General features: G+C 37.8%; 1 protein-coding gene across 1 annotated transcript in view; it reads right to left on the bottom strand.

Annotated features, from left to right (window-relative positions):
* The window catches only part of LOC129215985 (ras-specific guanine nucleotide-releasing factor RalGPS1-like), an 88,178-nt gene extending 76,148 nt beyond the window's left edge, over window positions 1–12,030 (bottom strand). Inside the window, exon 1 of the mRNA XM_054850112.1 lies at window positions 11,896–12,030. The gene's annotated coding sequence lies outside the window, so the exon portion shown is untranslated. The remainder of the gene's footprint in view (window positions 1–11,895) is intronic.
* Between the last annotated feature and the right edge of the window lie 873 nt (window positions 12,031–12,903).

Raw genomic sequence — 12,903 nt, 5'->3', positions numbered from 1 at the left:
AAACAGAACTTTTAAGTTCGTCGCACTTTTCAAATACAAAAGGTCTTTTCCTCACAATGCCAGGTTATAAAAAGGAAATTGGCTGCATTTCAAAGTCTGCCAACTAAGTTAGCAGCATTAAAGAGATCGCTTTTTACAGAATTAGGTCCTAAACACAAGACTCAGCGGAGATTCTCATTTAAGAATGTAGCACATGCACGTGACTTCCAGAAGAATAGCCAATTAAATGGGGTCAAGTTTACTCTACTGGTGGCAGCACTTGACGGCGAGATTGAAGTTCAGGGATTCGGCAGGTAAACTGGTTCAGGCGGATATTTTTCTTCAGATTTCCCGACACCTGCCCCTCCACCCTATTTACCATTCCGTCTTTCTTGTATGTATACAGACTCGGCAAATTTAAAGGTCATAGATCCGCAGCAAAGGACGGATCCAGAAATTTTTCAAGGAAGGGGCGATTGATTTTTATTACTTACTTTTTACTACGTATACTGATTTAAAAATATTAATCACAAAGGTTTTGTACTTCGATTCCGAAACAGTTCCGAGATAGGGTCATAAACCAAAACCTCCCTTCTCCCATTAACTATGAAACTCGTCGAAGTTTGCCTTTTTTGAACTTCGTTTTCGAAAAATTACCGGAGGAGAGTCCCCCAAGGGAGCGGCGATAGCCCCCATCGCCCCTTGTATCCGTCCCTGTTCCGCAGCACTTGCTTTCAAAAAAGAATGAAGGTTTCGGCCTAAAATTATTTTATGGGTGTTTCCGATTGTGGAGATTTTGTGTTCTCTGTTTAACATTACGATTGAGATAGCAAATACAAAGATTGAAGGAAATACCGATGTGGGCTACGCCAACAATTCTCAATTTCGGAAGTGTGCCCTAATGTACGGGGGGACATAAGCATGAAACAGACGACGTCTCTGCTCAGGGCCCGATTAAGATATAGGGAAGCCCTAGGCCATGCACTTTTTCGGCGCCCTCTGTAGTCAAATCTTACAATTTTAGTCATTGACTGAAGCAATTTTAGCCATTTGGGGACCCATAAAAAGCAGGGGCCCTAGGCCAGAGTAATCGGGCCCTGTCTCTGCTTGAATTCAATGGCAAATAGAGCCATCTGGTTACTAGTATGAAAAACTGGGCCAATAGAATTTTTTGTAACGCATTCGAAATTTTTTTAAAAAATTAAATTCTGTAAGTCACTCTATAAGCCTACACATATTGCGTTGATTTACTTTTTATAAGCATAATTGAGTCATTTAAATTGATAAGACTTCTTCATCCAACATAATAGATAAAATTTCATCGTTATCACACTACCACTAAAATTAAAATAACATTTTCTACTGCCCACAGATTTTGAAAAGTTTAATTTTGTCAATAGAATAATTTTGGATTCGTTATTATTGGGGCCTTGAGAGGAGATGTTCTCATTCATTCATTTATCCCTTATTTTTCAAATTAGGTTTTTCCCATAGTTAAGACTATACATGGATTTTTAAAACTTAAATCTACACCTGTGTCTCACAATTAAATCAAAACAGTTGCTTGTTCCATTGCAGACAGTTGCCTATGAAAATGTACATCGTGCAGGTAAGCGTAAACAAGGGGAAATAATGCACGATTAATGCCTGTTCACTGAAATTATTACGACCTTAAAAAAAATTAAAATCATTTTCTTGAGAGCAGGGGTATCCTAATGGGAAGTCACTGTGACCTCCCAAATTGTTTTCCTTTTCGGCAAAATTTTAACTGGCGATGCAGTTAATAAGGAGATGGTATTGCCAAGGTATTGCGATGTTGCATGTAATAAAAAAAATTATTTCTTTTTTTTTACGATGCATGATTTTTTGTCTCACAAAATGAAAGAATGCATGCCTGCAGTGGTGCTCACAAGGGGAGGGCCAAGGGGGTCCGGACCCCTCCCATGGCCCTTGAGTTTATTTCTATTGACTAATGTATGTATGTAGTACGTAAAATAATTCCAAGCAAAGGTTACAAGATCTTCAGATTTAATAAAAGGGGAAAAAACTTATTTTATCTTCTTCTTCCCGTACAAAATCGAACTCTATGTGAACATAAATTGTTCTACAATGATGATTTTGCTTTGCTGTTTTTATTTTTTTAACTACGAGAAAAGTAAATACAAGTACATTCATTCTTGTGCTCTGTGGTATTTTAAATTCGTATCTGTTACCCAAAAATTTATTTTATTAACTTATGCTAAGTAATTATTATTTTTTTTATAATGTTTTTTCCCAACAAATAGATAAAATCGAAAGAATATGTATGGATGCGCGTTGTGGTATGATATGAGAATGGAGGATCCTTTGATCCTGCGTCCCTCCACTGAGAAATTCCAGTGTGCTCCACTGCAACCTGCTTGCTCGATTTTATCTTTCGGTAAAATTAGGAGATTCATTCGTTAAACTGAGAATTTGCCTCTTCCAAACAACCTGCTTACAGTATCTTTTCTTTCATTATTATTTATTTATTTATACATAATGTTACAAATTCTGTAAATAGTAATTATTTTTGAGATTAATTTGTTGTAATCTAGCTAAATTTGGCGTGTATTCCATTATCTTTCATCTAAAATTATCTTAGTATCGTAACCTGTCAATAGTTTCCTGTAATGAATATACAACTCCCTTACATTCGACTGAAGTATACGGTCCCCCTATTTTTCATTGATAAGATTCGTGAATGAATAAAAAGAAAATACGAGAAGCATTTCGAATTTTGTGGAAACTTCTCTTTCAAGATTTATAAATAGCCACGGCCGACGGCGGGAGTCAGTCTCGAGTGAGTTTTTGCTTGTGAAACGTGTCAGCGGTGCGCTGGAGATCATGTATTAGCGCTATTTTGTGAAGCCTTTGAGCTGTATTTTTGCGTATTTTGGATGTAAATACGTGTGTAACCGTTGAGTTTACGGTGTTGATTGATATTTGCTGATGATTGATTTAGCAGTTGTAACTACATTTCCTGTACATAGCTGTACATAAATCTCCTGTGCTTTTCTCAAAAACTGTGTCATCATTCAAAGGAAGTTCGAAGTTGTAACAGGAACTCTAAACAATACTTATCCTACAAAAAGTTCTGAAATGAAAAATCGCAGCAACTTTTACTCATTGGCAGCTCCCAATACAACAACCACCTTTGGGTTAGTCTAATGTCGTTTGTCAGAATGCGACGACAACCAAGGTTCATCAAAAACACCTCAGTCCGATAAGCGTTTTAGAACGATAAGCCTTTCACTTTATTTCGAAACCTTCAATCACGAAGCATAATCAGATTAGCTCTTAGCTGAGTAATGTTGTAATTTATCTAAAAAGGTCACTCAGACTGATTAAAAACAAACTAGACCCGTTCGCATCAGTGATGAAGAACACGTCACTGTGAGCAAACGTATTCTCTGTGAACAGAGATTGCATTTTGAGGATGTTTTTTCCAGGAGTAAAAAAAAAACACAAAATACGATACACCTAACGAGCTACGTGCAATAAATTTTTTTATCGTTTCCATAAACTGTTTTATTCTAAGAAGTCACAAAAGGCACGTATTAGTTCAATGACACTAATATTGATTATTGTACTGCATTTAGCAATTAAAAGAATGTCGGAAAAATTCACGCGCAGAAGATGCAGCTATTTTTTAAGAAACTTAATTTTAAGAATGAAATGTTTTTAAAATGGTTATTAGATATTACAATGGCTGAAACAAATTCAGTACCAGCTATGATTAAAAAATGTTCACGTATGTAGGTACGTGTATGCTCTTAAAACATTTGTGGGATAGAAAGAAAATGCTCCTTTGACTAGTAAATTTAAGTCCCACACACGCATTCGAATCCAATAACTTTAAAAGCAAATTTTATTTGCAGTCTATTTTTTGAACTTAACTTTTAAGGTAAAATGTATTACAAGTTATAAATTATGTAAACAATGTTAGTTTTATGAAATTTAATGTTACACTCCACCTTAAGTTAAAACTACAATTCTAAAATATTGCTATTTAACCCGGCTAGATTTCGTTGTGCTTCCACCCAGGCCCGTCATTTCGAATTTTTCCAGGAGGAGGCAAAGGGGGCTCAATGCAAATTTTATCGAAAAACAACGCCTACTTATTTGAAAAAACAATTTTTCAAAGCCATGGAGGTGGCAATTTACCCCCCCCCCCCCCCGTCTTTCGAGTGTTACATTAAATGATGGGCCTTGATTCTAACAACTTTTTTTTTTTAAAGTCAAATATCAAGCGACTGAGAATTTTGAGGATTGGGGCACAATAAACTCCACCTCAACAAAAGTCTTAAATTTTTCCCCCATTGTAACTTTTACTTGATTTTTTACAGTTGCTTTTATGTTGGATACATATCAATTATTTTTCTTCCATACGACGTAGTTAATAAAACTTTGTTTTTAAATAGTTTTATAACAGGAATAGCAAGTTTTCTACATTTCCTTTTAAATTTTTTTTAATATTTACATGCATGGTTTTATATGCATATGTATGTACACTTATAATATTGCTTGAATTGTATTTCTACAAATTAATAATACAAAAGTTATTTGAGTTTCCCTATTTTAATTTGCTGAACTTTATGGAATACACAAAAAATATATAACGCTGGGGTTACATTCACCCCACCTCATCACTAACATGACAAAAAAAAAAAAAAAACATTGGAAAATAAATTCCCCTTACAATTTAAACCAACTTAAAGTTTGCTTCTTACAAAACATTTTAAAGCACAGCTCTAAATATATCGCGCGCGGATACAAGGGAGGGGCGATCGCCACTCCCTTGAAGAACTCTCCAACGGTAATTTTTCATTATTGAAGTACAACGAGCTGATGTGTGCATCACATGACTTCCTTTTACTCCAATTTAATGTCATTTCCCCATTATTCGCTATTTTAATGTGATTCAATATTTATTCTCTAAATATCACCAACAATGGCCAAATTGAAACCAAAAAAAAAAAAACTCCGCCAAATTTGTCGCCAAGTTGGCGACAAAACTTGGCGACCAAAAGACTGGCGATATATCGCCAAGTGTCCGACAAATTATAACGCCACTTGAGTTTACATCGAAATTAACAATGATTTCCCCCCAAAAAGGTGCAAAAGACCCCCTTAGGAACATCCGAAAGCAACCAAAAGGGCAGGTGCACAACTAGACCCCACTACGAGTCTATGTACCAAATTTCAACTTTCTAGGACATACCATTTTTGAGTTATGCGAGATACATACGCACATACGCACATACGCACATACATACAGACGTCACGAGAAAAGTCGTTGTAATTACCTCGGTGATGGTCAAAATGGATATTTCGCGTGTCTATACATTCTTAGGCACTTTTCCGCATGTGGTCGAATCGAAAAAAAAACTCAACATTCATTTGGGGGTGAGCAAAATGGAAATTAAGGGCGATTTTTGAGTGAAAATTTTTTCGCGAATACAATACTTCCTTTTTTGTAAAAGGAAGTAAAAAACGCAACTTTAAACGATCTTTGGTTATTCTGGGGGAAGGTAAGTTTCGGGCTCCCTCAGCTCTCTCCCAGAAACAATTCAAAATTGAAGTCTGAAATATTTGTGATCCATATTTGCAAACCAGGATACGTTGTTAACGAGAAAGTAATAAAAATCAAAATCGCTCTTTTCTTATAATATTTCTGGATCCGCTTTCTTTACCAATAATAAAGCTGAAAGCCTGTGTCCATGGAGGTCTGTCTGTCACGTGCATAGCGCCTAGATCGTTCGACTGATTTTCATGAAATTTGGCACAGAGTTAGTTCGTAGCATAAAAGGGAGCATCTAGAAGCGATTTTTCGAAAATTCGATTTTTTTTTCTTTTTCTATTCCAATTTTAAGAACATTTTACCGAGCAAAAGGAACTGTAACATGGGCGAGCAAATTAACATAGCAAATTGGCGAGAAATTCAAATCTATTATTTGTAAATATACAGGCGAACCAAATGAACTTTAAAATTTCTACAACGGGCAAAGCCGTGCGGGTACTAGTTAAACATAAGAATAATGTGTTTTTTACGACAAAGTAGATGAACTTTTCAATGAGAATCAAGAACCACAAGTTGACGAAATTTTCAGTGGTGAAACTATTTGATAATGCTAAGCATAAGATAATGATAGGCATCACAGTGTCACAACCACAAAAAGTGTTTCGAGGTTAAAACCCCTCCCAGAACTCCAATGCATTAAAAAAATTCCAAATAAAGGAGAAAAAAAAACTATTTAAACTTTTCCAAACGGCATAGATTTTAACTAAATTGATTAGTGACCTGATACTGGCCTTGAGGCTTATAACAAGGGCGCATAAATAAGAGGGGCACAAGGGGGCCTGGTTCCTCCCAAAATCAAGGAAAAAAAATGTCAATGAAACAGTATTTAATTGGCGATTGGTCACAAATTTTTGAGCTTTCAAAAAATACCCTTCGAGAGGGGAGAGTAGAAGAGACTCCACCGAGTTAGCGCGGTCCGCAACTTTTAAATCGCTTCACCAGTTGCGTAATAAAAAAAAATAGGTGCTTCTTAGTGCCGGATTTAAGGGGAAGTCGGAATCCATGTCCTGTGGAACTTTCGAGTGCAGCAAATTCAAATGTGGCTGCAAGTACGGATTCAAAAGGGGATCATAACCCCTTGACAAAATCAAAGAGATCCAAAAACTCCGATTTTAGTACACTAGCTACGGAAAGTTTCCTGGTGGGAGCACCCCATTAGTACAAAAGATAACTAAAAACTGCATTTTTAGGGCTTAAATTTCTGAAAAGTCCGGAGGAGAGCGCCTCATCTATATCTTCTCCAATAGCTTGGCCAACAGCCTAAAATAATATTTACAGAATTTAAATTTCAAACAATTTCCGATAGGAGATCTCTCTCCTCCCTTTACTTGTCTAACGTCTTCAAAGATATCTTCAAAATGTGGTTTACACTTTTCTTTCCCCTAGCGTTACCAAACACAGCCTAAAAGTGCATTTTTTTGGCTGTTATTTCGAAACATTTTGAGAGAGAGCATCTCTCCCCTCCTCCTGCTTTCACACAATAGCTGAAATTGCGTTTTCAAATAATAATTTGATTCATAAATTACCTGGGATGACCCCCCCGAAACCTGATTTTCCAACCGAAAATACCCCTCCCCCCCTCTCCCTCTCAAATTTCTATGCTTTTAGTTGATTTTTTCTAAAAGTTGTTATGCACCATTTTCAATCTTTTTTTCAGCAAGCCCGGATTACCCAATACGCCAGCCTAGGCCCTGGCCTAGGAGCGCAAAGCCAAAAAGGGCGCATACCTCGGAGGAAAAAAATGAGCAGCTCCTTTGGGGGAAAAAAAAGAGGAAAGCGGCGTGCTAGTATTTGGAGAATAAAAATCCAGCTAGAACAGATTGCAACCTGCCCACTGAGCAGAAAAAAAAGAGGAAAATGGGCGTAATGCTTCAGTCAAGGTACCGTTTCTGGTCAAAATAGATAATTTTCCAGGGGCTCCGACTGCTAGGGTGCTGTGATACTCCAGCACCCCCTCCCCCCAAAAAATATTTGCAGGATGCCGGGCTCAACCAAGGCCCCACCGGTTGCAAGCAGAAAAATGATGCCATACAAAAAGGACGAATTTTTAATATTTAATTAAGCTTAAAAAAAAAGAACAAATTGTACTGCTGTGTTTTTGTTCTTACACTATTTGTGCTTTGATTCTCGCTAATCGTTTCTCTGCCTTATTCTTTTTTTTGTCGTGCAATTATTTTGTGGTAAAAACCAAAGTAAAAGTTGATATTTTCCACTAAGTGCTTCTGTTTAAAAAACTAAAGCATTTTCTTGTAAGTTACACTCTGAAAATTTAGCCTTGTTTTAGTCCCCCCCCCCCCCCCCACTTTTACTAGCATCTTTAAAGTTTACCTGAGCTTGCTTTTTATGAAACGTCAATTTCAAAAAGTTTCCGAGTGACTACGAGTCTCTTATTTTCCGAACATCATCGAAGACTACCAACAATTTTTTTTATGGGACCTCAACTTTTAAACATCTGTGCAAGAGCGCCCATCCCCCCCCCCCTCCCTTCGTAGCATTTTGAAATGGTCTAAAATTTCGGAAATTTTTCGAAAGAGAGTCCTCAAATCCCATCTCTTTACCCAACACCATCAGATGCATTAGAAGTCTTACAAATGCATATCTAAAATTTTCATTTCGAAAATTGTTCAGTGAAAAGCCTTCATATCATAATAGATCGTCTAAAGTTTTGTTCTTAAGGCCTCAAGCCCGAAAATTTTCCAGGGAAGTGACAATGACTTCAGTATCCTCCCCCCCCCCCTCCCTTCCCCCAACTCATTTACAATCGCCTAAAATCCTGAATTAAAAAAAAAAAAACCCGGAGAGTTGCAGACATCAGCATCTCCAACATTATTAAATTTGTCTCAAGATTTGTTTTTAGGACTTCCTCAAAATTTACGGAAGAGAGTTACCAAATTCCATCTCTTCTCCATTTGTCATTAAAGATGGCTTATAATTTCGATGTTCAGTAAATTACCGGGGCCCATTAGCTAGGGCTAAAGCAGAAATACATGAAATACACCACCAGTTCAGTCATTTCCAGCCGAGGACTGCAGTTTCGTGCTTTTAGCACTCATCAGCCCGGCATAGGAAAGTGACTGAGCAGGAGATGGAAAACCTCTTAAGAATGCTCAGTCACTTTCCTATGCCGTTCTGATGAGTGCTAATAAGCACGAAACTGCAGTCCTCGGCTGGAAATGACTGAACTGGTGGTGTATTTCATGTATTTCTGCTTTAGCCCTGGCTAATGGGCCCCGGTAATTTACTGAATATACCATGCCTTGCCTTCATTTTTCGAGTTGAACCGAATCATTGCTTCGGTCACTCGTCTGGTCTGTGCTAATTATATCAGCTACCAGTTTGTTTGGCACTCTTGGCTTCCTTAAGAAGTTTTCCATCTCTAGCTCACTTTCCTATGCCGGGCTGATGAGTGCTAATAAGCACGAAACTGCAGTCCTCGGCTGGAAATGACTGAGCTGGTGGTGTATTTCATGTATAATTTCGATGGTTTTCAATTTCGAAAAATTTCTGGTGGAGAATGTCTTAACCCCACCCATATTTCCCTAACATCATAAAAAAACGTCTTCGAATTTTTCGGTCTCTAAAGTCACCGATCGCCCGCTCCATCAAAAAAAAAAAAAAAAATCCTATAAATTCTGTTTTAGGACCACAACTTCTTCGTTCTCTTCCCATCTTAATTAAAGTTTTTCAAATATTTCCTTTTATGACTTGAATTTCGAAAAGGGAGAGGAGGGAGAGAGAGTTCCCTAACTCATCCCTTTCTGTAACATCAAAGATGACAGTGTCTTCGAGTTAAATCGCCTTAAATGACCTAAAATTGCATTTCTTAAGCGTCAATTTTGAAACATTTCCAGGGATTACCTGCGAATCCCCTCTCTTCTGAACATCACCAAGGGAAAATGAGAAAATAAAACCCATCATTCAATTTTCAATCGGGGGAAGGGGCGCGAAATTTTCACTTATCACCCGGGCGCTGCTTACGCCTCTAAGAAAGACAGGGGGGGGGGGGGATACGATTTCGATACAATTTGGATGGGGTGGGAGGGCGTACTCTCTAAGCTTGGCCTAGGGCGTAAATAGACGGTAATCCGGTAATCCGGCCCTGCTTTTTAGACTTCTTATTCGTATAAAATATTATACAAAAATACTAAAATATCGTAATATTTTAAAAGTTACGCCATATACATGAAACAAATATATAAAAAAAATATACTCTATGAGGGGGGAAATGTGAGTAGTTGCAACAGAAAAAAAGTACTATTTTTAAAGCTTATAAAATGAAAAAGAAAAAAGAAAAAAAAAACACACCTAAACCAATTGAATTATAATTATTCAATATTGGGATTCGAAATAAGCGGTCGCGTTGTAATATGACGCCTCTTATTCTACATTTGAGACTCAGTCGGTTTTTTTTTTTTTTTAAATTTTTAATTGAAGACGATCTCTTGTTTATCTTTTTAATAGCTGTGATACGTAAATGAAACCACTAAAGGCATGGGGGCAGTAAGTCTACTATATACGGGGCAAATTTTCACAATTGAGGCAGTGAGAAGCAAAGGGTATAATCGCCGTTCTTTTACAATTCATTGCAAAGTACTTGTTTTTGTTCATATTTTCACTAAAATAATGGCCTTTGTTTCAAAGTAGTAGCTTTAGTCGTCTTTTCAGACGCCAGTGGCATCCCTGAAAAAGCAAAAAAAAAACTGACTTATCAATAAAGGATTTTTTTAGATTTAATCAACTTTTCGCATTAGCTTGGTTTATTGATAAAACTTTTTTTTTTTGTGGTAGAAATTATTGATATTTAAATGTGATTTTAATTATGTGGTAGAGGAGAGTAACAAGTGGAACTCCGTCAAATCCGGCTTTTCTGTTCTCAGTCTTTCCTTTTTTAGGTCCGACAATAGGCTATGTCAGTCTAGTTGGAAACTAGGGGCTCGGGTCTTGGGGGGGGGGGGGCTGAAGACACTGGACGCAAGAAAAAAAGGAAAGAAAAAAAAGAAAGAAAAAAGGGGGTTGGGGGACTCCGAACAAGAGAACACGTAAAGACAAAGTAAAATTTACTCTTTTGGTATTTACTGTTGTGAAACTTGAAATACAGCTAATTGTTTTCCAGTGAGCAGTTTTGATTTTTTTTCTCCCCTCCCCCTTTATTTTTTTTTTCTTTTTCTCTTTTATTTTCTCCCTCTCTTCTTTTTCTTTTTCCCCCCCTTTTCTTTTCTTCTTTCTTTTTTGGGATTGTACTGTACTGAAAGACAGTATTTCCTCTCTTGCTTCAATAAAGGTCTAAAAATTTTAGTTATTGTATTACAACAATTTCACACAATCAATCTGATTGTATAATCTCAGGAAAAATTCTCTTGACATTAGATGCGTCTTAAACAGGGGTGACAAAACCCCCTCCCCTCAAAGACGATTGCACACCTCCCACCTCAACCCCACGGAAACGAGAACATTCAAAATGAGTCTAAAACTAAGCCCCAAATCAAGGGCGCCCGTATAGGGGGACAAGTGGGGGCTCAAGCACACTCCCCCTTAGAAATTAGAACTTCCTTGGTTTTAGTACTTTTTTTTTGCAAAAATGTAAAAACATTTCTTCTCCAGCCATTAATGAATAAGTCATTAAAAATGTCAAATTTTAATAACAATAATCTGTACTGAAATCGGTTTCCACAGGAAAAATATCCTGCTAAACCATGAGGAAAAAATCTATGCCCCCCCCCCTTAAAATGTTGCATATGGGCGCCCATGCCCCAAATAAAAAAAATCAACGGCGCAGCTTAATCTTAGAAACTCCCCCTCCCCCTTTGAGGGAAATTAGGCTTTGATCTGATCAAATATTTTGTGAATTTTACATAAACGGATGTCTATCCAACTCCACAAGCAAGGACCCCCACCCCTCCCAAGAGCACGAGCCCCCCGCCCCGCAAGAATAGAGAAATTTCCTAAAATCAATTCACACCCCCAAAATTTTCATGGCACAGTCAGCGCCGTGCCCCCCCCCCCCCCTCCCCTTTAGTTCGGCACCAATGACACATAAAAACAAATTTTAACTTATATATTCATACCATATCAAAAAAAAAAAAACACTAGAAAACTATAGTAAAATAACAGTAATTGCAAACGACTTAAGATAACCAAATTGAATAAACAGAATAAACTTTTTTTTTCTAATTAACTCCAGCATGATGGTTGCGAAATATTTTATGCAAAAGTATTATGATTGTTGCACAAAGCTTCAACAAACTTGTAATAAAATAGAGATAAATCGGAAAATATTCGAAATTTCTTGCAGTAAGAAAACTTTTTTCACTTACTTGACTCACAAAATCTGATTAGCCTGCATGTTGCAAATGATAAACATCAGATAATGAATAACAAGACGCAAGAAATTAATGCTCGGGAACAATGAATCCCATCTGGTCGAGGAGGGAGGACAGACTTGCACGCGCCACACAACGCGATAAGTTTCGCTTGCCAATTTGCAACAGCCGGCCGCGAACAATTTTCGCTGCTGTTGCTGGTTGGGGGTTGCAGGTTTACCAGAGAAAAACTGCTCGCCAAATAGTCTGGCAGTGCGAGAAAAAATCCCTGCTCGGCAGCATTTCACTAAAATAAGGTGAGGGAAAGTTCGGATTACTGAACACCAAAGAGCCCGATTTAAAAATTGGAGCTGTGTAAGTTTTATCAGTTTTGTGGGCAGGGCTGTAGAGAACCCAGGCGGGCCCCCAGCCAGTTATGTCGCCGGGCCCCTCCCGCCCCCCAAAAAAAGAAAAGAAAAGGGGGGAGAAGAAAAGAAAGAGGGGGGTAAAAAAGGGAGAAAGAAAATGGGGGAAAAAGAGGGGGGAGAAAAAATCAAAAGTGCTTACCAGAAAACAATTAAATTTATTTTAAGTGCCACAACAGTAAATACCAAAAGTAAATTTTACTTAATGTCTTCTTTTCTTCGGTTTTTTTCCCTCTTTTTCTTTCACCCTTTTTTTTTTCGTTCTTTCCTTCTTTTTTTTCTTTCCTTTTTTTGCGTCAGTGTCGCCCCCTCCCCTCCCCCAAGGCTCGGACCCCTAGTTTCTGACTAGGCTGACATGGCCTCTCGTCGGACCTGTTTGTGGGGGAAAGAGGAGGTTTAGTGACCAAACTGAAAAGGGGTCCGCCCCGGCTCCCGGCGGTCCACCCTATGTATAAGCAGTGGCAGATTTACATATTTCTCGGCCGTCACACTGCATTTTCGGGGCCCTCTTTGTCTTTCACGGAACGATGTAAAACAATTATCATGTGCGCTTTTGTAACTCATTTGGGGCCCCTGTTGTCGTTGGGGCCCTCAAAAT

This window comes from Uloborus diversus, chromosome 2 (assembly GCF_026930045.1).
Source record: "Uloborus diversus isolate 005 chromosome 2, Udiv.v.3.1, whole genome shotgun sequence".
Classification (NCBI taxonomy): Eukaryota; Metazoa; Arthropoda; class Arachnida; order Araneae; family Uloboridae; genus Uloborus; species Uloborus diversus.
Note: the sequence above shows the minus strand (reverse complement) of the source record. Positions and strands in the feature narration are given on the sequence as shown.